General features: G+C 39.3%; 1 pseudogene; it reads left to right on the top strand.

The window, feature by feature from the left end:
- The first annotated feature begins 24,249 nt into the window (after window positions 1-24,249).
- Window positions 24,250-25,901, top strand: LOC105466379 (neugrin-like; annotated as a pseudogene).
- The last annotated feature ends 1,030 nt before the right edge of the window (window positions 25,902-26,931 follow it).

The raw sequence follows: 26,931 nt of genomic DNA, 5'->3' as shown, positions 1-26,931 counted from the left end.
CTCATGCGGCCTTCTTAGATCAACACATTCTTCATATAACACCCTCATCCTCCCTGTTAGAAAATCTGATGGCTCATATTGACTCATTCGGGACCTCCAAGCTATCAGTCATACTGCCCTCCCTATTCACCCTGTGGTCCCTAACCTCTATACACTTCTCTCCCTCATCCCCTCCAACATCACCCACTATACAGCAATGCACCTAAAGGATGCTTTCTTTACCATTCCCTTTCACCCTAATTCCCAAGACCTCTTAGCCTTCACCTGGACTGAGCCTGACACACTTTGGTCACAATAACTCATATGGACTGTCCTCCCTCAAGGTTTCAGAGACAGCCCTCACTTCTTTGGACAAGCTCTAGCCCAAGACCTCACTCTTAAACCTTTCCCCCAGCTGCCTCCTCCAATACACTGATGATCTCCTTCTTTGCAGCCCCTCCCTAGAGGACTCCCAAACTGACACCCACACCCTTCTAAACTTTCTTGCTAGCAAAGGATGTAGAGTCTCCCTCTCCAAAGCCCAACTGTCTGCCCCAACAGTAACATACTTAGGAGTCCAACTCTCCCTTGGGACCCAAGCCATGACCTCAGCACAAGTGACCTTAATAAACAGCTTGCTTCCACCTTCCTTGAAAAATGAAATTCTCTCTTTCTTAGGACTGGCAAGTTTCTTTAGAATATGGAATCCCAACTTTGTCCTCCTGGGTCGGGCCCTCTATGAAGCAGCCAAAAGTCCCCTCAATGAACCCCTAAACCCCACACATAACATACTTCCCAGTTTCCGTAAACTCCAAACCACTCTCATCAATGAACCTGCCCTGTCCTTAGCTGACATCCACCAACCCTTCGTTCTCTATACTGCCGAAAAATCAAGGAATAGCTTTCAAGGTCTTAGGGTAACAAAAAGGAAACTTTCCTTCCTTTGACCCTGTGGCATACCTCTCTAAACAATTAGACAACACTGTTAAAGCATGACCTGTCTTAGAGCATTAGCAGCAGTAGCTGTTTTAGCTCTGGAAAGCAAAAAACTAACATTTGGCCAAACCACCACCGTCCACAGCCCTCACAACTTAAAGAATCTCCTCTCTTCCTGGGTGCTAAGCTCACTCCTTCCAGAATTCCGTCACCCCTCTTTATAGAAAATCCTGAATTCAGCCTTGCCAAAAGTGCCCCCCTCAACCCGGCATCCCTACTCCCCATATCCTCTTCCCCTTCTACTCATTCTTGCACTGACGTTCTGGATTACCTTCAGCCACACTTCCCTAACATCTCCTCTGAGCCTCTCAGTAACCAAGATGACCAACTATTCATAGATGGCTCCTCTTCTGGAGCCCCGGGGTCTCCCGAAATTGCTGGGTATGCAGTAGTTACCTTAAACCATGTAATTGAGGTTAAACCCCTACCCCCAGGAACCTCCTCCCAGAAGGCAGAACTCATAGCTCTCACCAGAGCTCTCCAAAAACAAACGGGTCAACATATACAGAGACTCCAAGAATTTCTATCACATTCTTCGTTCCCATGCTGCCATCTGGCAAGAGAGAGGATTCCTTACTGCCAAGGGAACCTCTATTACTAACGGCCCCCTTATTTACCAACCCATTCAGGCCACACACCTCCCAACTGAAGCAGGAGTCATACACTGTGGAAGACATCAAACAGGATCAGATAAAATCTCAAGAGGAAATATAAAGGCTGATGAGGCAGCAAAACAAGCATCCCTTTCTTCTATCCCTGCCCCCATCCTCATTGTCACCCCAGCAGTCTGATCCACATACCCTCCCACCAGAAAGGCTTCGCTACTACAGCAAAGAGCCTCCCTTCAAGGGGACTGGATAATCAAAAATCAAAAGCTCTTTCTTCCCCAAGAGCAAACCAAGGAAATTCTAACATCTTTCACCAATCCTTCCATATTGGTGCATGCCCCGTGTACCTACTCCTTCACCCTTATTTCTCTTCCCCCCATCTATTCACTTCACTAAAGGACATAACCTCAAACTGTCATTTATGCTCTATTACTTCCTCCCAAGGGGCCCTCCACCCTCTCCTCATCCTTACACATCATCTCAGAGGAACACTTCCAGGGGAGGACTGGCAAGTACACTTCACCCACATGCCTCCTGTCAAAAAAACTAATTATCTTCTTACCCTCATAGACACTTTTTCAGGTTGGGTAGAAGCATTTCCTACCCCTTCAGAAAAAGCTGCAAAGTCCCTCAAATTCTCATAACAGAAATCATCCCTAGATTTGATCTTCCTCACTCCATACAATCAGATAATGGCCCTATCTTCATCTCTCAAATCACAGAACAAATCTCTCAATCCCTTGGCTTTCAGTGGTGCCTCTATATCCCATACCGGCCCCAGTCATCCAGAAAAGTCAAAAGCGCAAATGGAATTCTCAAAACTCAGTTAAACAAACTCACACTTGATATAAAAAAACCTTGGACTTCCCTTTTACCCACAGCACAGGCTAGTATCAGAGTAAGTCCAAAGGCCTCCTCTTTCCTCAGTCCATTCAAGTTAATGTATGGACACCCTTTCCTCTTACAAAACAGACCCCCTCGTGACTCTCAATTAGGATACCTCCCAAAATTCTCCATCATCCATCATCGCTTCCATGAGCAAGCTGACCAGGGCCTCCCAAAACTCCACCAAGGCCCCACCGACCAGACACTCCTCCCAGGAGAATATGTCTTCCTAAAAACCCTTACTCCAGTGAGTCTCAAACCAAAGTGGAAAGGCCCTTTCCAAATCCTTCTCACTACCTCCACTGCAACCAAACTTTCAGGACACAACTCTTGGTACCATTTTTCCAGGTTACAAAAGGCCCCTGCAGCTGACCCACCACTGACTAACCAACCAACTGTTCCCTGCAAATGCTCCAGCACTTCTCTAGGACCAATTCGACTCCGCCTAAAGCCCATCCCAGAAGACCCCACTCTTCCCCCATGTACCATCACAGATAAGTTATCACCCCTTACCATTAAGTATCCAAACCCATATTAATGAAAATCATCTATTACGCTGCCCTTGCAGGAATCATCCTACTTGCTCTACTCTTTGCCATAGAACTATATGCTACCTCACCTCCAGGGTGGAATTTCAGACAAAAAGTTTCAATATCTATAAGCCTCCTAATCCTCCTTATAGCAGGTTTAATAGCCACCAACAGGTAGTTGCCCCCCTAAATGTCTTGTCTTTGCCCATCCGCCGTTTCATCCTCTTCCTTCACTGCATCACAGAAAAAAATCATGGTCCTACCCAGAACATTCCACCTTCACGTCATTCCTTGATTGGACCACTGATCTTACATCTCAAGGGGATTTACAGGAATTCACTCCAGATGAAGCCGAATTCTTTATCTTTACACTTGCTCTCTGTTTATTCCTTCTTCCCTCCTCCTTCTCACTACCGCTCTGCCTCCAGCACACCATTCAACAGTCACATACGATACTCAATCAAACTAGCCCCTCCCTGGCCAAGGCCTGCTGGTACACCCCTCAGAAACCATATCAAAGGACACCTTCCCAGTTCCCCTCAAAGACTGGATTCTCACCAATATAACTCTCCACCGCCTCTACCAAAGTTTTGGAGGAGTAAATGCACTCAAAAGTTACAAACTCAATCTTACCACACACAATTCAGAATACATGGTTATCTTAGGAGCACTTACCTCAGACTCAGCACTCAGCCAACAAGTATTCCTATGCATAAAATGTGAACTTTCCTCAGGAGTCCCCCTAGACACCCTCTCTTCTAACTTATGCACTGTACTCTAACACGCATTCCCCCGACAGGCATCCAAACAGTAACAGTAACAAACTCCACACAAATTCTCAAAATCTCCAACCCCCGTCAGACCCAAGTCATGGGAAAAACATCAGGATTCTGCAAGAACGGAGAGAGGCCCTGAATACAAATCACAGGGTGGAGCACTTGACTAAATGCCATCCCCACTTCCGAATGCATGGAAATCTCACTGCCTAACACACCCTCAAACAAACTACTTATTGACACAAAACGCTTCTTTCTACACCTAGAAAACTCAACAGTAGGAGCTAGCCAGCTCACCTCAACACACCCCCTTCAACCCCTAACCAGAGTGGCTCTAGCCTCCTCCCTCCACACCTGGTGCACGGAGAACAACATTTTACACCCCATTTTTGCCACACATTTCCAATTCTGCCTCCCTAGCCAAGGTATATTCTTTCTATGTGGCACCTACACCTACCTCTGTCTACCCACCAACTGCACAGGCACCTGTACAGTGGTCTTCCTCAGCCCTAAAATAGACATAGCTCCAGAGAAAACCTACCCCTCCAAACCTTAAATACTCAAATGCCACACTGCAGGCACTGGGCATACAGCTCATGTCACTACTCGTAGACCTAGGCATCACAGTGGCCACAGGCAGAGGAGTAACAGGAATCCCAACCTCCTCTTATTACCATAAAACCACATCAAAAGACCTTTCAGATGGTATAGACAACCTTGCAACTTCTATATCCACCTTACAAGCTCAGCTAGAATCCCAAGCAGCAGTCGTCTTACAAAATCGCAGAGGTCTCAAACTACTGACCGCTGACAAAGGAGGACTCTGCATTTTCCTAGACAAAGAATGCTACTTTTATTTTAACCAGTCAGGCTTAGTTCAAGATGCAGTTAAAAAAAAAAAAAAAAAAAAAAAAAAAAAGTCAAAGATCGAGCCCAAAAGATCAGGGAAAGCAGCTCCTCTTCCTGGCCTTCTTGGCCCTCATGGTCTCTCAGCACCTGGGCCCCTGGCTACTCCCTCACCTTGCACCCGCTATAATCCTTTTTCTTCTACTAATCTTCAGGACTTGCTTAAAATTCCTCTTCACCCAGTTTTTACAGAATCATATCTGAACCTTTGCCCTCTGAACCATACAGAACATGATGTTACTCCAGGAGTATCCACAATTTCAAAACCAAAGCAAACCCCACCTTCCAGAGTTTCCCCTGGCCACTGCCCCCTCTCAGCTTGAAGCAGTCTGATGAAATCAATGCCCCTTCTCTATCATCTATTAAAAGGCTGAGATGTTAGGGTCCACCCAACTGAACTGTTTCCCCCTCCCATAGACCTAAACCCCAAAATTCATAAAGTAAAACCCCCTAACCCAAACCTGCCTGTAGCTGTTTGACCGGAGGCCAACTGTCCCAGAATGAGGTTAAGACGTCTACCTTTCACCACAGAACTGGCAAAAAAAAACATCTCCAGGAAGCGGTCAGACACCTGGTACAAAGGACCACCTCCCCATCTAGCCCTTTTCTTTTTCCTTCACACAGACCCAGTTCTATACCCTATAAAACCTTGCTATAGCCTGTAAGTGGGGCTGCCTCCTCTGCTTTTGTCAAGAGGTAGCCTGGAGGACTGACAGTAAATCAGCTTGCCTGAACTTGGGTCTATTGGCCTCATTCCTTTCGCAGCTGTCCGTCCAGTTATCCCTTACATTTTGTATAATGTAAGGAAAAAAAATTGGCTAGATTTTCATTAAGGAAATGAGAATATAGTATTGGTAGCATGTGAATATTTAAACGTCAAGTCTTTATTTCCCTGACTTTATGTCAGTCATTCTATGATTCTGAGTCTATGCTGGGTTGGGAAATTAGAGAACTATTGATGTAGATCTCTGAGTATAACTGTGAAACATGACAATGGTAAAGGTGCTTGAAAGGACACTTTCCAAGCATGGGGCAAAAGATAAAATAGCAGCAGAATATCCTTGTGAGGTTATATTAACGGAATTTTGAACGTGTAAGTAGAGATATAGACCTGTTTTTAGAAACATAAAAAAATTTAATGCAGAATTAAAAACAAGGAACTTTTAGGCCTTAGGGAATTTATTTAGACTTTATTTTCTATATGCACAGTAGATAACAAAATGTGTCAGTTCTTAACAGACAGATTTTGTCACTTTTATGCCTCCCTGTTATCACCTCTGTCAATTTTTTTTCTTTTTTGCTATATTCCCATTATGGAGATATTTTCTTTACCAATATAATCCAAACATATAGGAAAGTGCTTGGAATATAATAGTTGCTTTATAAACATTGCCGAATACTTGAACAGGTTTTAACAATAACTTTGCATCAGAATTATATCTGCCAGAATATGTAGCATTTCTTGTCTCTTGTCACCATAGAAAATCCTGTCATTAAAAACTGAGATTCTCACCTATCATAAAAGTTATTCTAAATTACATCTTAATGAAACAACAGAGTCAATAGAAAGCAATTGTCTCTAAATGCGTATATTTTGTATGAATAGTATTATTTTATTTCCCTTGGGACATCTTTTAGTTAATACTTAAAAAGGGAACCTCAGCCTTTTAAATTTCTTATCTCCTAGGTACCTAATGCACATTATGTTTTTTTTAAATGCCTCAACCACGTACCTGGATCTTCCAGGTAGTCGCTGCCCTCATAGAACTAGACGACCGGGAAAAATACTGCCCACAAAAGACAATGGCAAAATACAATGTCCATAATAGCCAAGGAAACTGTAAAGAGCAATCATGGGAAATAGTGCAGTTCTTTGTCTTAAAATACTGAGATCATCAAAGATCACCAGCTTTTTGAGAAAAAAGTAAAAGAACAACAACAAAAAGGAGGATAAACAATATTCAGAGAAAAAAATAATTTAGGGGTTGCCTTAAGAGACCATGAGAGAGATAAGAAAAGGAAAGCAAAACTTCTGTGTTTAGGTAATTTTCAGAATACGTGAAAAGGTGATCTAGAGTAGTTCAATGTGACTCTCCCTTTAGTATACTATTTTCCAATAGTTTTTCTAGTAGTTCTCTCTATGATTTCTAGGCTGGTTGGATCTTCTATGTCTTAAGGTTTTTTCTCTTAGTTTATCTATTTTTCAAATAATTGTGCTTTAAGTTACAGATTTTTCTTAACTTTTATCTTACAGTGCTCAATAAATTGCATTCTTGAATATTTAAGAAATCAGATTTCTTTAAACAAAGAACTGTGAAGAATTATTTTTGCTCTCTGGTTGATTTTTCTATTTTATGTAGTTATATTATTGGTTTATGCATGTACTATTTATCCTGGTTTTATTCTAGAAGTTACCTAGGTCTTCTATTTAAAAAAAAAAAAATTATGATTTTTCTGCCTTTAATTAATTATATATCCCTAAGCATCATTTTTAAAATTTATCTTTTTTTACTTAGCTTATTTTGTTTATTTCTCCTATTTCTAGCTACCTTTGATGTTTTGTTAATATATTAAGGGACTGCATGGACTTGCTTTGGTAGCTCTTGAAGGTTTATCCATCTACTATGGATGTTGGTGTTTTGTAAATCATTCTTTCCCCTGAGAAGGAAATCTGAATGCAAATTCTATGTACGTAGGTGAGGTGGGTTGACTAGCAAGATTTGGTTTTGTATAGTCAAGAGGTAAGGTGGCTACTAGACTAAGAGGCCCCGACTGTTAAATTGAAAAGGAACTCTATTTCCTAGTGCCAGACACCTTTTTTCTCTCACCAGCTTCCACCAACCACACCCCTGCCCTGGCAACCCAAATTCACTCTCTCTGGACTTTAGCCATCTCTCTTCAGTCAAGGATTTGATTTATGTAGACCTTGATCCTGGGGCCTCTAAAAGATTACACATATCACTGGACATGGTGGCTCATGCCTGCAATCCCAGCACATTGGAAGGCCAAGGCAGTTGGATCACTTAAGGTCAGGAGTTCAAGACCTGCCTGGCCAACATGGTGAAACCCCATCTCTACTAAAAATACAAAAATTAGCCAGGCATGGTGGAACCTGCCTGTAATCCCAGCTACTTGGGAGACTGAGGCAGGAGAATCACTTGACCCAGGAGGCAGAGGTTGCAGTGGGTCATGATCGCACCACTGAGCTTTAGCCTGAGCAACAGAAAGAGACTCTGTCTCAAAAACAAAAAAATTATTACATCTGTCAGATTAGCCATCTCCTCAGCTGTAACTCTCCCACACATCTTTGGAATTTTAACTAACTTGACATGTTTAATTTTACAATGTTTCCACTGTTTTTCCTTCTTCAGGAATGCATTCAATTCTCATCTGCTATGAAACCCTATGCTCTAATCGTAGTTTTTGTTTTATTGCTTTTGGACACGTCTATGGTTATTTTAATAACATAATAGGAGAAAGAGAAAACAAATATATATGCTTGGTTAAATAACATTATTATTTTGCGGACCCAGCCATAGAGATAACTGGGAGGAATCATTTTGACAATTATTTAAAAAGGATTGAATAATTTTACATTAGCACACGTAAACTAAAATGTTAATTGTTTAGTTTTTAGTAACTCTTAATAAATGTCCAAATACAAAGAAAATAATCAATGTCAGAACAGATGAAGAGAATCAAGAACACTATAAAACTGTAAAATGGAATAAAGTCAAGTAAAGCAGAAAAAAATGCAAAACAGATATCATGATCTAACCAAAGCTGTAGATATTATATTTTATTCCTTTGGAAAAAAGAATTAGGAGTATATGTAAGAACTTCATTGGATATCAATTTAGGTTTCTTGTGTGTGAAGTTATACTAAAGTTAATTGTAGAATTAAATCTTAATTTTTCTCATTCTAGATTGATGGTATTTTTGTTTGTTTCTAAGTAAAATTTTCCATGTCTTTATAAAGTACTAACTAAAAGAATTAAGGACTAGATTTAAAATGTGTGTTTTCTTTCTGAATATTAAAGATTCTTGTGCACAGAATGAAAAAATAAGTAAGAAATTTCTTATACAATGACATATTCACAAGGTTGAATTTCACCTTTGTATATTGAACTTTACAAAAATATCTTGAAAAATTTCTTGGGGGCCGGGCGCGGTGGCTCAAGCCTGTAATCCCAGCACTTTGGGAGGCCGAGACGGGTGGATCACGAGGTCAGGAGATCGAGACCATCCTGGCTAACACGGTGAAACCCCGTCTCTACTAAGAAATGGGAACAAAAAACTAGCCGGGCGAGGTGGCGGGCGCCTGTAGTCCCAGCTACTCAGGAGGCTGAGGCCGGAGAATGGCGTGAACCCGGGAGGCGGAGCTTGCAGTGAGCGGAGATCCGGCCACTGCACTCCAGCCTGGGCGACAGAGCCAGACTCCGTCTCAAAAAAAAAAAAAAAAAAAAGAAAAAGAAAAAAGAAAAGAAAAATTTCTTGGGAACATTTAATGTGTAACCACTCATCACACATTCATTCATTTTAAAACACAATAAGAAGTTAAGAGTTAAGAAAATAAAATTCACCTAAACATATAACAGTAACAATATCATAATATATTTGATGTTTATTAGTCTATTTCCTATTTTAATAAAAATAACTACCTCTTTTTTATATTTTTTGGTTTGTGTTCAGACTTCAAATTATATGTGTTGTTATTTTAAGAAGATTAAGTATGAAGTGTTTGATATGGAATAAAGTATTCAGCATTAGTGTATCTAGGAGTTTACTTAGTAATCAATAAAGTGTTTAGCAGGTAAGAAATCAAGGCAATAAATAAAATAATCTTTAAAAGCAGGTATAGAGTGATGCTAATATAACAATATGGCCAAAGATAAAAGACTATGAGTACTTTTCAATAATTAAGAATAGCCATTAATTTGCTGGCAGGTTTGTAGAGGTCATAAAACTTTAATGCTTTGTACCTTATCCTTGGATTATCAAAACTGGCAACTAATTCTTTTTGATTCTACTTCTATGACAATCAATATCCATATTTATCTTCTAGCTTACTCTCCATGATTCATAGTCCCTATGCAAGTTCAAATAATCACATATTTGTTAATCATCTACTATATGCAAATGAGAAAAAAGAGTATAAAACTGACCTTAGAAAGTTTGGTGTCTAGTGTTTGATACAGAAATAAATCATGAAATTTTAGTGCAGCACCTGTAGTGCCTCAATGTAAGTAAATACAGAGTGCTATAAAATCTCCTAGAAATAGCCCTTCTCAGACTCAAAAAGTTACATAAAGCTTTGGAGCATAGGTGAGACCTGAGCTAATTTCTGCATAGTGATTAGATATTTCCCAGGTTGTGATGTATTTTGTGGAGGCAGGAGTGGGTATAGAGGAAGTAACTGTTAAGAAGTAGAGAGATGAGAGGAAAATGTCCCATTTAGATAAATACATTTAGGTACATTTCATGATGAACATAGACTGTTTCTGAAACTGAGATGGGAGAGAGAAAAGGAGGATCTAGAGAGGTTATATTACACCAACAAATTAATATTTGTCTTGAGAACAATTACAAGCCCAATAAACAAATTTCAAAAATGTAATGGTCATATTTAAATAATCTTTTAAAAGATATTGTGCCTCTATTATCAAGAAAAGTGAAGACAAACTGTACTTGAAGGAAGAGTGTCAGCTATGAGACTCTTACTATAAGTCAAGTAAGAGATGATATTGGAATGAAAAAAGTGATGTCATGAGATGGAACAAAAAGACAGACTTGGAAATATCAAAGAAGAGTCAATAAGCCCTAATAATTAATTCAGTACAGGGTAGGAGTGGAGATGGTCACGGGGACTAGATAAAGAAAGAAGAAAAAGTCAAGGATACCTGCACTGGCAAAGCCATTTAGCAAAGCAAACAGGAGAGAAAAGAATTCTGTTTGAACTGGTTGAATTGGAGCTGCCTCTTGGGCATTCAACTGGAGAGTTCTCCCAGAAAGTTAATTATATATGTCTGGAACATAAGCATGATCAGGGATGTAAACATAGATCTGGAAAATGGCAACACATAAATGGTAATTGAAAATAATGATAATTTTACCCTGGGAGAATGTGTACAACAAGAACAAAAATACGTTTGTGAAAGAGCCATGAAGAACACCTGCCTTTGTGGGTTAGAGGAAGAAAGAGAGTCAGAAAAGGAGATGGAACAGAGGCAGCCAGAAAGATAGGAGAAAACTCCAGAGGGTGCATGTCATAGAAACCAAAAATGAGAGTGGTAAACTAAATCTAAATTAGTAGAGGTCACCTAAGTAACAGTAAATGAAATTTTTCCATGAAATTCATAACCTCCGAATCATCATGCCTTTGGAACTAAATGCTTAAAACAGGATGGTAAGAGGAGAAATCACATTAAAAAGTGTGGCAGAGTCAGGAAGGAGAATTAGAGTTGCCCAGTTTAAACATCTCTTTCAAGTTACCATTACACTGGTCTACTGCTAATTGTATAAATTCAATTACTGTATCCTTTTCTTTGTTTAGGATATTTAATACGCATTTCTTCCTTTCTTTACCCATAGACATCTTGTAAGAATCACTTAAATCCCACATCTTCCTTAGGCTTTGTGATGATTCTGCTCATATTGTGCTTTCTTTTCTGAACTGCTATAAAATGTATCTCTCTATTTGAACACTTAAAGTATCAGTCAGGGTTTGTGACTTTATGTAGCACAATGCAACCCTGTCTTATTTGACCACAAAAAGGAAATCTGTTAAAAAAATATATATAGCTAAGAAGATTGGCATATCAGGATAAGGTAAGAGGATAAAACAAAGGGATTTAAAACAAGGGAATGGAAAGAGTTGCAGCCAACTTCCATCCAGGAAAGATACATCTCACTGACACTCATTGTCACAGCCTCTATTACCAGCACCTCTTTGCCAGGAAATTTTGATTGATGACACTGCTACAGGTGCCCCTGGAAACATTTCTCCTTCTACCAGTTCTTCAAGCACAGCTCCAAATTTAAAACCTTCTTGGTATCCCTTCCCACCTCGACCTCATATTATTGGTTGAACTCAGATCTCTCACTATATATATGTGTGTATATATACACGTGTATATATACATATATATTTATATAAATATATAAAGAGACTTTATATATACACATATATACATATATATGTATGTATGTATATGTATAAATATATTTAATTTTCTTGGGGATTGTTCTACAATTCAGTTGTAACAAATGTACCTTAGGTATTACAAATATCAAGGGTGCTATATTTCACCAATGCCAATAATAGTCTCTAGTTCTACTATTCTAAGATTTTACAAATAACACCCATATTTAATCAATTGTTAACCAAATCGTTAATTTGGTGGTTATAATAAAGTCACAGACCACAGTTTGCATGGCAAGTTCCTGGGTGAGGGAAATGTGATCTCAATAATTTCTGAGTTCTGAAGGAAAGAGCAGGATTCAATGAAAGTGGGTTATGGAATTCTGTTACACAAGCCCTGTTGGGTATCTTGAGGTTTAGACTTGTTTCTTCTAGCTTCTGTTTTTTTTTTTCTTGACATTCTGGGATACATGTTCACAACATGCAGGTTTGTTGCATAGGTGTACATGTGCCATGGTGATTTGCTGCACCTATCAACCCGTCATTTAGGTTTTAAGTCCCGTATGCATTAGGTATTTGTCCTAATGTTCTACGTCCCCTTGTGCCCCAGGTGCCTACCAGTCCCAGTGGGTGATGTTCCCCTCCCTTTTCCCATGTGTTCTCATTGTTCAACTCCCATTTATGAGTGAGAATATGTGGTGTTTGGCTTTCTGTTCCTGTGTTAGTTTGCTGAGGATGATGGTTTCCAGCTTCATCCATGTCCCTGGAACGGATATGAACTCATTCCTTTTTATGGCTGCATAGTATTCCATGGTGTATATTTGCCACTTTTTATTTATCCAGTCTATCATTGATGGGCATTTAAGTAGGTTACAATTCTTTGCTATTGTAAATAGTGCTGTGATAAACATACGTGTGCACGTGTCTTTATAGTAGAATGATTATAATCCTTTGGTTATATACCCAGTGATGGGATTGAAAAAGGTCTTAGGTTCTAAGGAGTTGAGAAAGAATGTCTAGCATTTTCATCTTCTATACTGGAAGGCCTATTCTACCTCCCACATTATACATTGTTATAGAAAATTTTCGAAAGCAGGATGAGTAACCAAAACAAAAGTCACATTTTTGCCACAATGATTTTTTAATTTTTTTTTTTTTTTGAAAAGCACTTTGTTATTGACTAAAGTAGACTGCAAACTCTTTGGACATATTAAATCCTGTCTTATAGTTCTTATCTCTCACTGGACCAAGCACAACTCTTACTGTGGTTAATCACATTGTAACCTACTTCTTTACCCCTTCATGATTTTTTATTCTTCCCTGTGTGGTTTCTCAGTTTCTTCCATTAAGGAATAGGGTATATTTTCCTAATCCTTGGCTTTGGATGCTATCATGTGACTTGTTTTGTCAATAGAATCTGGCTGAAGTAAGTGTGGGCCAGTTGGAAGTCTGGGCTTTAAGAGGCCTTGTACATTCCCCCTGGTGTCTTGTGTTCCTACGCCTTCCATGAAAGTGATATATTTGGATTAAGCCTTGGTTCCAGGTTGGAGAAGAAAGGTACTTGGTGCAGAGACAAGCGGCAGCAGGTAAGCCTCACCCAGATCATCCATTAAAAGTAAATATGAGCTAAATAAATACTTGTTGTATGCTTGTGAGTTTTAGTGGAACTTGTTATGCAAAAGTAAGTAACTGATATACATGTCTGAGAAACTTTTTTATATTAAAACAAAGTCCAAATAAAAATAAAAATATTGAAGGTTTTGAGTTTCTCACAGAACTGAGAGTATACTCTCTTGTGCGTGTGTCTGTGTGTATACATACATACATATACATACATACATATATATATACACATACATATATATATATACACACATACATATATATACACACACACACATATATATATATATATATATATATATATATATATATATATATATGTATATAAAACATTCCAAAGTCTGGTTTTAAAAGATATTTTGTCTATATTGAGTGTCTCTATCTAGATGTCCCTCTATATCAAAAATTTTAAAGGTTTCCTTTTTATGTGTTATCTTAATCCTACCCAGCTCAACATTCCTGTCACATACTCAGTTGTGAAGGTAACAGCTCAAGGTTATCATTGAATGAGTCAAATGAAAGTAAAAAAGTATCGCGTGTGGACTTCTAGCATTCATCCAGCCATATAAAGGAATAATATTGAATTAAATCACAAGGATCTTTTGCTCAAAGTCACATGAATAAGTCTATACACCCTGCGGAATCCTCTGGGATCCCATATCTTGAGAACTCTTGTACAAAGTGAAAGGGCCCTTTATAAGAAAAACAATGAAGACAAAGGAAGTCTAAATTTAAATCATATTTATTTTCCCTCTATTCATAAAATCTCATATGTGGTATACCGATATGTGTTCACATGCATATTAACTGTCAACAAATTATCACTGCATTTTTGATAACAATATCAAAAAATAGGGAACAGTGACATCAAGGTAAAATGTGCTAAAATACTACATTAAATTAGAAAAATAGTAATGGAAAGATAGAAATGCCAAAGATAAAATGGAATATAGCCATTGTTATGTGTTCAGTTTATTGTAGAAAGATAATGCATTTTATACCCTACATTATATATAATTGGAATTAGGATAGTTATGTAATTAAGATGGCAGGCTGCCTTCCATTATAATCCCCGCCCACTAGAGAAATGACAGATGGGTAATTTCAAGCTTTTAACTGTAGAGAGGGAATGGGCTTATTGCTTCATCTGTCAGGTAAGTCACTTTGCAGTCATCTCCGACTTCATTAAAGCTTTTCAATCTTAGAAGAAATATATTTCAATATGGAAAATAGGTTGTTTGGGGATATTTATGCTTCACCTCTCTCATTGCTTCAGCTGTCCTATGTCAAATTTCTTCTCAGAACTCTTCTACAAAGTCAGTGATAAATTCGGCCATATTCCCGTAAAGTCTCAGAAACAAGATAATTAGATGTGGAACTTCAATCATCTCTCCATATCTAAATATTTTTCTTTCCTCTAGGGTGACCCAAAACAAAGTAAAAATTAAATAAATATTTTTCAAATTATCTCTTATTTCATTAACTTACAATAAGTCTTTCCTTTCCTAATATTATAAGGTCGTTTGTACTGTAAGTTCAGGAATAACACACAGACATTCATATTTATAATGTCCTGGTCCTATTTTTACAAGAATGTCTGTTTTATTCAAATTACAATGAAACTATAATTAACTATAAAGCACTCCATCTTATTTTTAATATCCTTCACATCTAAAGCACTGGGAAAATAGCAAGTGACTTTAAGTACTTTCTTAAGGTTGAACCATACTGTATGGATATGATAATAAACAGTAGAATAATATTTAGGTAGAATAAGGAAAAGAAAACTGCAACCATCATATGCCAGAAAACCAATTTATTCCTTTAGCAAATTAAACCACATAAAGATCCTCACAATAGTTTGTTTGCTTTGTTTGTTTGTTTAAGGAAAATTAATTATGGGTTATGCTTTCAGCCATCAGTTGTTATCTAAGCAGTCTAGTTAGGTGAGAGAATCTTAGCAGGAACAGTTTTATATATATGTAAATATAGCAAAGCATTATGCAAAATTTGTCAATGAGTGATCTTTATTGGAAGTTTTCAGAGGTAGGTTTGCTATTTAATGCATCACAACTTTTAAACTTACTAAATGGTATTAAAATAATCTAGAGTTTAACTCTTATTTTTTTTAAATTTAATTTAATTTAATTTTATTTTATTTTTTTTTAGTTTATTTATTATTATTATACTTTAAGTTGTAGGGTACATGTGCATAACGTGCAGGTTTGTTACATATGTATACTTGTGCCATGTTGCTGTGCTGCACGCATCAACTCGTCACTTACATCAGGTATAACTCCCAATGCAATCCCTCCCCCCTCCCCCCTCCCCATGATAGGCCCCGGTGTGTGATGTTCCCCTTCCTGAGTCCAAGTGATCTCATGTTCAGTTCCCACCTATGAGTGAGAACATGCGGTGTTTGGTTTTCTGTTCTTGTGATAGTTTGCTAAGAATGATGGTTTCCAGCTGCATCCATGTCCCTACAAAGGACACAAACTCATCCTTTTTGATGGCTGCATAGTATTCCATGGTGTATATGTGCCACATTTTCTTAATCCAATCTGTCACTGATGGACATTTGGGTTGATTCCAAGTCTTTGCTATTGTGAATAGTGCTGCAATAAACATACCTGTGCATGTGTCTTTATAGCAGCATAATTTACAATCCTTTGGGTATATACCCAGTAATGGGATGGCTGGGTCATATGGTACATCTAGTTCTAGATCCGTGAGGAATCGCCATAGTGTATTCCATAATGGTTGAACTAGTTTACAATTCCACCAACAGTGTAAAAGTGTTCCTATTTCTCCACATCCTCTCCAGCACCTGTTGTTTCCTGACTTTTTAATGCTCGCCATTCTAACTGGTGTGAGATGGTATCTCATTGTGGTTTTGATTTGCATTTCTCTGATGGCCAGTGATGATGAGCATTTTTCCATGTGTCTGTTGGCTGTATGAATGTCTTCTTTTGAGAAATGTCTTTTCATATCCTTTGCCCACTTTTTCATGGGGTTGTTTGTTTTTTCTTGTAAATTTGTTTGAGTTCTTTGTAGGTTCTGGATATTAGCCCTTTGTCAGAAGAGTAGATTGCAAAAATTTTCTCCCATTCTGTAGGTTGCCTGTTCACTCTGATGGTAGTTTCTTTTGCTGTGCAGAAGCTCTTTAGTTTAATGAGATCCCATTTGTCAACTTTGGCTTTTGCTGCTGTTGCTTTTGGTGTTTTAGACATGAAGTCTTTGCCCATGCCTATGTCCTGAATGGTACTACCTAGGTTTTCCTCTAGGATTTTTATGGTATTAGGTCTAACATTTAAGTCTCTAATCCATCTTGAATTAATTTTCATATAAGGAGTAAGGAAAGGATCCAGTTTCAGCTTTCTACTTATGGCTAGCCAATTTTCCCTGCACCATTTATTAAATAGGGAATCCTTTCCCCATTTCTTGTTTCTCTCAGGTTTGTCAAAGATCAGATGGCTGTAGATGTGTGGTATTATTTCTGAGGACTCTGTTCTGTTCCATTGGTCTATATCTCTGTTTTGGTACCAGTACCATGCTGTTTTGGTTACTGTAGCCTTGTAGTATAGTTTGAAGTCAGGTAGTGTGATGCCTCCAGGTTTGTTCTTTTGACTTAGGATTGTCTTGGAGATGCGGGCTCTTTTTTGGTTCCATATGAACTTTAAAGCAGTTTTTTCCAATTCTGTGAAGAAACTCATTGATAGCTTGATGGGGATGGCATTGAATCTATAAATAACCTTGGGCAGTATGGCCATTTTCACGATATTGATTCTTCCTATCCATGAGCATGGTATGTTCTTCCATTTGTTTGTGTCCTCTTTGATTTCACTGAGCAGTGGTTTGTAGTTCTCCTTGAAGAGGTCCTTTACATCCCTTGTAAGTTGGATTCCTAGGTATTTGATTCTCTTTGAAGCAATTGTGAATGGAAGTTCATTCCTGATTTGGCTCTCTGTTTGTCTGTTACTGGTGTATATGAATGCTTGTGATTTTTGCACATTAATTTTGTATCCTGAGACTTTGCTGAAGTTGCTTATCAGCTTAAGGAGATTTTGGGCTGAGACAATGGGGTTTTCTAAATATACAATCATGTCATCTGCAAACAGGGACAACTTGACTTCTTCTTTTCCTAACTGAATACCCTTGATTTCTTTCTCTTGCCTGATTGCCCTAGCCAGAACTTCCAACACTATGTTGAATAGGAGTGGTGAGAGAGGGCATCCCTGTCTTGTGCCAGTTTTCAAAGGGAATTTTTCCAGTTTTTGCCCATTCAGTATGATATTGGCTGTGGGTTTGTCATAAATAGCTCTTATTATTTTGAGGTACGTTCCCTCAATACCGAATTTATTGAGCGTTTTTAGCATGAAGGGCTGTTGAATTTTGTCAAAAGTCTTTTCTGCATCTATTGAGATAATCATGTGGTTCTTGCCTTTGGTTCTGTTTATATGCTAGATTATGTTTATTGATTTGTGAATGTTAAACCAGCCTTGCATCCCAGGGATGAAGCCCTCTTGATCATGGTGGATAAGCTTTTTGATGTGTTGCTGAATCCGGTTTGCCAGTATTTTATTGAGGATTTTTGCATCGATGTTCATCAGGGATATTGGTCTAAAATTCTCTTTTTTAGTTGTGTCTCTGCCAGGCTTTGGTATCAGGATGATGTTGGCCTCATAAAATGAGTTAGGGAGGATTCCCTCTTTTTCTATTGATTGGAATAGTTTCAGAAGGAATGGTACCAACTCCTTCTTGTACCTCTGGTAGAATTCAGCTGTGAATCCATCTGGTCCTGGACGTTTTTTGGTTGGTAGGCTATTAATTATTGCCTCAATTTCAGAGCCTGCTATTGGTCTATTCAGGGATTCAACTTCTTCCTGGTTTAGTCTTGGAAGAGTGTAAGTGTCCAGGAAATTATCCATTTCTCCTAGATTTTCCAGTTTATTTGCGTAGAGGTGTTTATAGTATTCTCTGATGGTAGTTTGTATTTCTGTGGGGTCGGTGGTGATATCCCCTTTATCATTTTTAATTGCGTCGATTTGTTTCTTCTCTCTTTTCTTCTTTATTAGTCTTGCTAGTGGTCTGTCAATTTTGTTGATCTTTTCAAAAAACCAACTCCTGGATTCATTGATTTTTTGGAGGATTTTTTGTGTCTCTATTTCCTTCAGTTCTGCTCTAATCTTAGTTATTTCTTGCCTTCTGCTAGCTTTCGAATGTGTTTGCTCTTGCTTCTCTAGTTCTTTTAATTGTGATGTTAGTGTGTCAATTTTAGATCTTTTCTGCTTTCTCTTGTGGGCATTTAGTGCTATAAATTTCCCTCTACACACTGCTTTAAATGTGTCCCAGAGATTCTAGTATGTTGTATCTTTGTTCTCATTGGTTTCAAAGAACATCTTTATTTCTGCCTTCATTTCGTTATGTACCCAGTAGTCATTGAAGAGCAGGTTGTTCAGTTTCCATGTAGTTGAGCGGTTTTGATTGAGTTTCTTAGTCCTGAGTTCTAGTTTGATTGCACTGTGGTCTGAGAGACAGTTTGTTAAAATTTCTGTTCTTGTACATTTGCTGAGGAGTGATTTACTTCCAATTACGTGGTCAATTTTGGAGTAAGTACGATGTGGTGCTGAGAAGAATGTATATTCTGTTGACTTGGTGTGGAGAGTTCTATAGATGTCTATTAGGTCTGCTTGCTGCAGAGATGAGTTCAATTCCTGGATATCCTTGTTAACTTTCTGTCTCGTTGATCTGTCTAATGTTGACAGTGGAGTGTTGAAGTCTCCCATTATTATTGTATGGGAGTCTAAGTCTCTTTCTAAGTCTCTAAGGACTTGCTTGATGAATCTGGGTGCTCCTGTATTGGGTGCATATATATTTAGGAGAGTTAGCTCTTCCTGTTGCATTGATCCCTTTACCATTATGTAATGGCCTTCTTTGTCTCTTTTGATCTTTGATGGTTTAAAGTCTGTTTTATCAGAGACTAGTATTGCAACCCCCGCTTTTTTTGGTTCTCCATTTGCTTGGTAAATCTTCCTCCATCCCTTTATTTTGAGCCTATGTATGTCTCTGTGTGTGAGATGGGTCTCCTGAATACAGCAGACTGATGGGTCTTGACTCTTTATCCAGTTTGCCAGTCTGTGTCTTTTAATTGGAGCATTTAGTCCATTTACATTTAAGGTTAAGATTGTTATGTGTGAGCTTGATCCTGCCATTATGATATTAACTGGTTATTTTGCTCGTTAGTTGATGCAGTTTCTTCCTAGCCTCGATGGTCGTTACATTTTGGCCTGTTTTTGCAATGGCTGGTACCGGTTGTTCCTTTCCATGTTGAGTGCTTCCTTCAGGGTCTCTTGTAAGGCAGGCCTAGTGGTGACAAAATCTCTAAGCATTTGCTTATTTGTAAAGGATTTTATTTCTCCTTCACTTATGAAACTTAGTTTGGCTGGATATGAAATTCTGGGTTGAAAATTCTTTTCTTTAAGAATGTTGAATACTGGCCCCCACTCTCTTCTGGCTTGTAGAGTTTCTGCTGAGAGATCTGCTGTTAGTCTGATGGGCTTCCCTTTGTAGGTAACCCGACCTTTCTCTCTGGCTGCCCTTAAGATTTTTTCCTTCATTTCAACTTTGGTGAATCTGGCAATTATGTGTCTTGGAGTTGCTCTTCTCGAGGAGTATCTTTGTGGCGTTCTCTGTATTTCCTGGATTTGAATGTTGGCCTGCCCTACTAGGTTGGGGAAGTTCTCCTGGATGATATCCTGAAGAGTGTTTTCCAACTTGGTTCCATTTTCCCCCTCACTTTCAGGCACCCCAATCAGACGTAGATTTGGTCTTTTTACATAATCCCATACTTCTTGCAGGCTTTGTTCATTTCTTTTTCTTCTTTTTTCTTTTGGTTTCTCTTCTCGCTTCATTTCATTCATTTGATCCTCAATCGCTGATACTCTTTCTTCCAGTTGATCGAGTCGGTTACTGAAACTCGTGCATTTGTCACGTATTTCTCGTGTCATGGTTTTCATCTCTTTCATTTCGTTTATGACCTTCTCTGCATTAATTACTCTAGCCATCAATTCTTCCACTTTTTTTTCAAGATTTTTAGTTTCTTTACGCTGGGTACGTAATTCCTCCTTTAGCTCTGAGAAATTTGATGGACTGAAGCCTTCTTCTCTCATCTCATCAAAGTCATTCTCCGTCCAGCTTTGATCCCTTGCTGGCGATGAGCTGCGCTCCTTTGCCGGGGGAGATGCACTCTTATATTTTGAATTTCCAGCTTTTCTGCCCTGCCTTTTCCCCATCTTTGTGGTTTTATCTGCCTCTGGTCTTTGATGATGGTGATGTACTGATGGGGTTTTGGTGTAGGTGTCCTTTCTGTTTGATAGTTTTCCTTCTAACAGTCAGGACCCTCAGCTGTAGGTCTGTTGGAGATTGCTTGAGGTCCACCCCAGACCCTGTTTGCCTGGGTATCAGCAGCAGAGGCTGCAGAAGATAGAATATTGCTGAACAGCGAGTGTACCTGTCTGATTCTTGCTTTGGAAGCTTCCTCTCAGGGGTGTACTCCACCCTGTGAGGTGTGGGGTGTCAGACTGCCCCTAGTGGGGGATGTCTCCCAGTTAGGCTACTCAGGGGTCAGGCACTCACTTGAGCAGGGAGTCTGTCCCTTCTCAGATCTCAACTTCCGTGTTGGGAGATCCACTGCTCTCTTCAAAGCTGTCAGACAGAGTTGTTTGCGTCTGCAGAGGCTTCTGCTGTGTTTGTTATTGTTTACTGTGCCCTGTCCCCAGAGGTGGAGTCTACAGAGACAGGCAGGTTTCCTTGAGCTGCTGTGAGCTCCACCCAGTTCCAGCTTCCCAGCGGCTTTGTTTACCTACTTAAGCCTCAGCAATGGCGTGCGCCACTCTCCCAGCCTGGCTGCTGCCTTGCCGGTAGATCACAGACTGCTGTGCTAGCAATGAGGGAGGCTCCGTGGGCGTGGGACCCTCCCGCCCAGGTGTGGGATATGACCTCCTGGTGTGCCTGTTTGCTTAAAGTGCAGTATTGGGGTGGGAGTTACCTGATTTTCCAGGTGTTGTGTGTCTCAGTTCCCCTGGCTAGGAAAAGGGATTCCCTTCCCCCTTGTGCTTCCCAGGTGAGGCGATGCCTCGCCCTGCTTCAGCTCTCGCTGGTTGGGCTGCAGCAGCTGACCAGCACCAATCGTCCGGCACTCCCCAGTGAGATGAACCCAGTACCTCAGTTGAAAATGCATAAATCACCGGTCTTCTGTGTCGCTCGCGCTGGGAGTTGGAGACTGGAGCTGTTCCTATTCGGCCATCTTGCTCTGCCCAACCCGAACTGCCACCTTTTTTTTTTTTTTTTTTTTTCTGAGAGAGCCTCTGGTATTGCCCAGGCTGGAGTGTATTGCCCATGGCACAATCTTGGCTCACTGCAACATTCACCTCCCAAGTTCGAGTGATTCTCCTGCCTCAGCCTGCCTAGTAGCTGGAATTATGGGCGTTTGCCAAGATGCCTGGCTAATTTTTGTATTTTTAATAGTGATGGTGTTTTACCATGTTGGCCAGGCTGATGTTGAACTCCTGACTTCAGATGATCTGCCTGACATGGCCTCCCAAACTGCTGGGATTACAAGTCTGATCCATCGCAATTTAACCCTTAAATCCTAAGTATAATATGAGTTTACAAGAAATCCATGTTTACGTTTTTGTATTTTCAGATCTCAAATATAGTATTCTTGTTAAAGTATACTGCAAATCAAGAAGGCATCTACTCAGCAGAGAATTGTCTCATAAACGTTTACATCCTGATGATCAGAAATGATTAGCATTACTTCCCAGTTTTTATAAATCAGGTAATATTTATTTCAATATTTATTCAATAGAGCTAAACACAGTTGCTTGTTTTTAAGGGTGTGTGTGTGTGTGTGTGTGTGTGTGTGTGTGTGTAAAATTTCACCCAATAAACACTGCATTTCTAGCTTAGAAAATGTAATAACCAGTTGTTTTCTTTCTCTCAGCTAAGACAACACATTTCCATTTAATTAAAGTCTCAAACATGGCCTGAGTTCACACTAGAATTGCGATGTTTGCTAACTAAATAAATGGATTTGCTGGCATCTAGCATCACAATAGTTTGTAGGTCGACTTCTCTTTTGGCAGAAAATCCCTGGAATTTCAAAACCGTGATTCCTATGTTTAAATGCAAAAGTGCTAGCTAAAATAAAGGGTCAAAATAAGACAGATTAACTGTTTTATTTCTCCTTCATATTTTAGTTAAAATGATGTAACACACGTTTCCTGTTTTCAGCTGCATTATAGCACATTAAATTTGAAAATAACACAGAGCTACACAAAACCAAAGCTGGAGATTTTATATTTTATAAAAATTATTTCAAACCCATATTTTTGTTTCCAAAGTTTTTAATCTATATTCATCATAACAGCTATAATATTTGAATAACTGTTAGAAATAAAATTGTCTTAACAAAAAGAATCTATAGATTTGTTTTCTATTCTACCCACATTTATTGGCTAATTTCCAATTAATCATAATATTGTTTATTTTTATTTTGTTTCTTCAACTTTTATTTTAAGTTCTGGTGTACATATGCAGGATGTGCAGGTTTGTTATATAGGTAAATGTGTGCCAGGGTAGTTTGCTGCACAGATTAACCCATCACCAAGCTATTAGGCCCAGCATCCATTAGCTATTCTTCTAGATGCTTTCCTTCCCCAAACTCCTCCCAACAGGCCCTAGTGTGTGTTGTTCCCCTGGATGTGTCCATGTGTTCTTATCGTTCAGCTCCCACTTATAAGTGAGCACCTGTGGTGTTTGATTTTCTGTTCCTGCATTAGTTTGCTGAGAATAACAGCTTCCACCTCCATCCATGTTCCTGCAAAAGAGATGATCTTATTCCTTTCTGTGACTGCATAGTATGCCGTGGTGTATATATACCACATTTTCTTTATCCAGTTTATCACTGATGGGTATTTGGGCTGGTTCCATGTCTTTGCTATTGTGAATAGTGCTGCAATGAACATATATGTAGATATATCTTTAGAACAGAATGATTTATATTTCTTTGGGTATATACCCAGTAACGGATAGCTGAGTCAAAAGATGTTTCTGCTTCTAGATCTTTGAGGAATCACCACACTGTCTTCCACAATGGTTGAACTAATTTACATTCCCACCAACATTGTAAAAGTGTTCCTTTTTCTCCACGACCTTGCCAGCCTCTATTGTTTCTTGACATTTTAATAATGGGTATTCTGATTAGCATGTGATGGTATCTCTTCACGGTTTTGATTTGCATTTATCTAATGATCAGTAAGTTGAGCTTTTTTTGTATGTTTGTTGGCTGCATGAACATCTTCTTTTGAGAAGTGTCTGTTCAAGTCCTTGGCTTTTTAATGTTTTTTTTTTTCTTTTTTCTTTTTTTTCCTGTGAATGTTATAATTTAAATATGGCAAGACTAACTTTAGAAGAGAGCAAACTCTTGATTTTGAAAAGAGGGAGTACAAAGAAAAAAGAGGAACAAATTTAACCATAAAACAGAAAAAAAAAATAAAAATAAAAACTTCTTTTCTCAAATAAATTAGAAAGTGAGGATAAAACCAGAAACATGACTTCATGTTTTTGAATTTGATTTGACAAAGCTTCACCTGGATAATAATTGGTGAATAATCTTGAACATTTATGAGCAATTTAAAGAGACAGCATGTAAAGGGAGAAAATATTAATTATGTAAAATCTTTTTGAATCCTTCTGTCAAAGAATAGACCCGATTTGGCTGCTGAAGGCTGGTTTGCGTCGACATGGTGGTTACCCTAAGTATCTAGATAGGCGGGCGCGTCCACGCTGCTATCACTCGCCGTGGGTTCGCGACCCACAGGGTGGCGGGCCCAGTCCCTATCAGCCGGGAGCCGGACCCTGATTCTGACTGGGAGCCGGAGAAACGGGAGCTGCAGGAGGTGGAGAGGTACCATTTTTTCCCTGGGCCCTCAGCTTGAAGCAAGACCTTGCTCCCGGCACCGCCCTAGGCTGCGCCCCCTTGGTGCCAGGCGCCCTGCCTGGCAGCGGCTCTCGTTCCTTCTTAGGGGCGTTGTCCGGGACGCAGCGTCAGGTGTTCAGCTCCCCTGGGACCGCTGGTCCCTTCACTAATGATGTATTTCATCACCCGCTTAGAGAGTTTGGCATGTTTAAGGGCAGTTATTGTTGTAGGTGTTAGCTTTCTCAGCGTACAGAGCTCTAAACCGGCAACATGGCCTGGTTGCCCTTGCCATCAAAGAGAAGTGGGCTAGGAGATCCATGATTTAGCCTGAGGCGCTTCAGACATGCATCCTACTTTCGTGCATGGCTTCTGCAATTGGTTCTCTCCCCAGCACCCTGCAACAACAGAAAAAAGGCAATCCGATTCCAGAAAATTCGGAGGCAAATGGAGGCGCCTGGTCCTGGTCAGTTCCCAGGTTGGCGGAAGGCTTTGATGTCTGCACTGATGTGATCCGAAGTTTTTCTTTTTCTTTTTCTTTTTTTTTTTAACGGAGTTCCGCTCTGTCACCCAGGCTGGGTGCAATGGCGGATCTCCACTCACTGAAACCTCCGCCTCCCAGGTTCAAGCGATTCTCCTACTCCAGCCTCCCGAGTAGCTGGGATTACAGGCCCGCGCTACCAAGCCTGGCTAACTTTTTTTGTGTATTTTTAGTAGAGACAGGGTTTCACCATGTTGGCCTGGCTGGTCTCAAACTCCTGACCTCAGGTGATCCACCCACCTCAGCCTCCCAAAGTGCTGGGATTAGAGGCGTGAGCCAACCCGCCCTGAAGAATTTTAAAAGGCAAATTTGTACCCACATTTGAGAAGAAGGTGAAGCCGGATCAAAAAGTCCTCAAGAAAACTGGGTTCGCATACTCGCTTCGGCAGCTCCAGGGCTCTGGAAATACCTGGAAGCTGCTCCCTGCAGGCCACTCTGTATCAGGTTCTGTGCTTATGCCAGGGCATGCAGCCTCATCCAAAGACCTGAATTACAGCACAACTTTGAAAGTGAGAGAGTCAAACACTCACAGGACAAATACACCAAGGAGACGGAAGGGAAGAAATAAAGGAATCCAGGACCTGGAGGAGAGCTTTGTGCCTGTTGCTGCAGTCCTGGGTCATCAGAGAGAGCTGTAGAGGTACTCCAGTGATTGTGAGAGCACCGGAAAAACTAGGCATGGTGGGTTGCCAAGTGATCAGGAGCTGGAGGAGTTAAAGGCAGGGGAGCCAGGTAACCAGCAGCAAAGTAGTGCAGACGGGGAGAGAGTTCTTTGATAGCAACGGGAACTTCCTGTGCAGAATCTGAGTAGGGTCTTGGCTTGTGGAGATGCCTCCTGAAAAACATCTGGGAAAGTATTAATATATATGGAGCAGCCTGGATTTCCATTTATTTGGATAAGCCAGCTTGAAATAGGAAGAAGTGATGAGCCTGGAATGTGGGAGGAAAGAGCTGCGTAGATAGATTCTAACTTCCTGTAATAGTGCTCCCAGTCTGACCTCTGTAGATCTTCAGTACTCAACCCTTCTTGCTTGGGCCCTCTGTATGTTGAAAACCAGTCTGTGCTGCATGTGTTGTTTCAATTTTCTGTGGTACTTTCAATATATGTTTGAGAGGAAGTGAAAAGTTTGCCCTCTGACCTCATTTCCTTCTTGATCAGTGAACACTAACAGTTCTGGGAAAACTTGGTCAATTGGTTTTCCTTAAAAGCAAAATAAAGTAAAATGTAGCAAAAAAAAAAAAAAAAAAAAAAAAAAAAAAAAAAAAAAAATTAGTATGATTATTTGCTACAAAATATAAATTTTGTTGATTGTACAATAACAATTATTACACCTTATTTACTATTGTATTATTAGCATATGGCATGGCATATTGCCTAACATCAAATAAAAGCTTAATTTAAAGTATTTATGGGATTTTAAAAAGTTATGGATACATGACAATATTTTAAAATTATTCTGTAATTCTTTATGTCACAAAACGAATCAAAACAAAATATTTTATGCGCTGAAACTAGGAAAAGATCCATTGAATCCGATAAGTATCAGAAGATAAGGGCTAAATGCAGTACAGTTTGGAAGATATTGTGAGAAGGAAATGGAAGAAGCTCACACCAGGCTTATCTGCTGTGTTTACAGTGAGGTGTGGTGAAGAAGGAATGAAGGCAATTTCAAAGGATCAAAACTCATTCATTTTGGAGGAGTGCAGGCATGCAGTCAGAATGCGATAAGAATATAGAATAAGAAAACTCTAAACCCATTTTACTCATCAGGAATATCAATTTTTAGAAATTGCAATGGTTGATGTAGGTTAAAAAAGATGAAGCATGTATAAGTGCATGTGATGCATTTAAAAATTATTTACACATAAATACAAATACATATAAATATAACTTTACAGAAAATATATACATTATATATTGTATATATTTATACATAATATAATTATAGGGTGACTATATACCTATAT

This window comes from Macaca nemestrina, chromosome 2 (genome assembly GCF_043159975.1).
Source record: "Macaca nemestrina isolate mMacNem1 chromosome 2, mMacNem.hap1, whole genome shotgun sequence".
NCBI lineage: Eukaryota > Metazoa > Chordata > Mammalia > Primates > Cercopithecidae > Macaca > Macaca nemestrina.
This window is presented reverse-complemented; position numbering and strand designations above follow the sequence as displayed.